Source organism: Penaeus vannamei, chromosome 33 (assembly GCF_042767895.1).
Source record: "Penaeus vannamei isolate JL-2024 chromosome 33, ASM4276789v1, whole genome shotgun sequence".
Classification (NCBI taxonomy): domain Eukaryota; kingdom Metazoa; phylum Arthropoda; class Malacostraca; order Decapoda; family Penaeidae; genus Penaeus; species Penaeus vannamei.
In genome coordinates, this window is record NC_091581.1 from 16,628,112 (window position 1) to 16,630,611 (window position 2,500).

The window sequence follows — 2,500 nt, forward strand, 5'->3', positions numbered from 1 at the left end:
TATCATTACCATCATCATTATTATTATAAAGATAATCATAAGAATGATGATGATGATGACGACGGTGACGATAATAATGGTAATACTAATGATAATATAACAATAGAAGTGATGATTACTCCCATTTATTATTATCATCGTTTTAATTCTTATCATTATCATTATTTTGATAACAATAATTGATGATAATAATAATGATGATGACAATAATGATGAGAAAAATTATAAAGATACTAAGAACATTGATGATAATGATGAGGGTAATGTGGACAATAATAATGTTAAAAAACAGTGATGATAATAATAACTACAACAACAATAACAATAATAAAAAACAATAATAACAATGATAATGATAACAATAATAATAATGATAATGAGAACAATAATTATGATACTGCTATTAATAATCGTGGCAACAGTAATAATGATAAAAAAAAATAATGATCATAACAAAAGAAATAATCATAACAATAACGATAATGACAATAATAATGATAATAAAATTATCAATATAATGATAATAATAAAAATGATAATAGCTTTAATAAAAAGAAAAATGGCAATAAGAAAAACAACTTCAACAACAAAAATAATAGCAGTAATAATGAAATGAATAACATTAATAATACCACTAATGATAATAATGATAATGATAAGTCATAGTAATAGTAATAGAGATAATAATAATAATTATAATAATGAAAATAAAGATGGTAATAACAATGATAATAATGAAAATATTAATAGAAATAATGATTATAATAATAATTAAGATAAGGATGATAATGATGATGGCAGTAATAATAATAATAATAAAAATGATAATAATAATGATGATAATATTAATAATATTAATAATAATAATATTGATAATAATAATAGTGGTGATAATGACGATAATGCTAATACGAATGAAATAAAAAATATAATAATAAAGGTACTGCAAGCGATATTGATGATAACAAAAATAGTAATGGTAATAACAGAAATAATAATAACAATACAAGAAATAATAATCACAATAATAAAAGTCATTATCATCATAATAAAAGTAAATAAAATAAAGAGAAAAAATGATAATATTGATAATAATGATAATAATAATAAAAAAATAATGAAAATGATGATAATAATGATAACAATAACAAAAATAACAATAATATGATAATGATAATAACAACATCAACAACAACAACAATAATAACAATAATAATGGCAATGAAAATGGTAATGATGATGATGATGATGATGATGATAATGACTAATAACAATGATAATAATAATAATAAAAATGATCATAATGATGATAATAATAACAATAATAATAATAATAATGATAATAATAATAATAATAATAATAATAATAATAATAATAATAATAACAATAATAATGATAATGGTAATAATGATAATAGTAATGAAAATATTAACAATGATAATACTAATGAGGTTAATGATAACAATGACCATAATAAAGATAATAATAATCATATCGATAACAATAAAGACTTTGATATTGATAATACTACTACTAATAATAGTAATAATGATAATATTGAAATTGATGATGATGATGATAATGAGAACATAAAGTTGCAGTCGTTACACACGCAATGAAATCATTATCATATCATAACTGCCATTGTTCTATTCCCACGACTACTGGCATTGATATTACCAACGTATTATCATTTTCAATATATAGAATATGAATAATAACAATACCATAATCATGATTACCTGAATATGCTTAATATTTTTCACTGCTGTTACCTTTATCATTTTCATTGCTATTATTGTTGTTGTTGTCGTTGTTATAACTTTCATGTTGCTATTACTGTTACTACTGATGTAATTCTTATCATTATCGCATTTATTGTTATTTTACTGATTATAATGGTGATAACAATAGTGAGGATAATAATGATAATGATAATGATAATGATAATAAGAATAATAATAACAATAATAATGAAAATAATAATAATAATAATAATAATAATAATAATAATAATAATAATAATAATAATAATAATAATAATAATAATAATAATAATAATAATAGAAGTAATAATAATAATGATAACAACAACAATAATAATAACACTAATAAGGAAAAGGAATCGCAGTAAGTGCCGCTCACAGCCGAGTTAAAATACGGAGGGGGGGGGGAGAAAACCCAGACACGAAACTTTACTTATTGAAAGAATTGTGACATGTAGTTGGCGCCCGCATGGTAAAGAATTGCCCTTTCATCTAATGATCATGTAAATAATAAACTATGATAAACGATGATAATGATGATGACAATACAGATGACAAGAAAACCTGTTGGAAGTAATTGCAACAGAAATGGATGGAATTAGTGATGATAGCTCTATTTCTAATAACGATAATAATCAATAATGTCAGAATTAATTATGGTGATAATAACAATAACATTAATAATAATAATAATGATAATAATAATAATATTATTATTAGTGTTAATGATAGT

The 2,500-nt window shown here is 20.9% G+C and overlaps 2 protein-coding genes across 3 annotated transcripts in view; one reads left to right on the forward strand and one right to left on the reverse strand.

Annotated features, from left to right (window-relative positions):
- LOC113819366 (uncharacterized) overlaps nt 1-2,500 on the reverse strand; it is a 58,881-nt gene that overhangs the window by 15,450 nt on the left and 40,931 nt on the right. The window lies entirely within an intron of this gene.
- LOC113803233 (uncharacterized) overlaps nt 1-2,500 on the forward strand; it is an 81,002-nt gene that overhangs the window by 1,597 nt on the left and 76,905 nt on the right. The window lies entirely within an intron of this gene.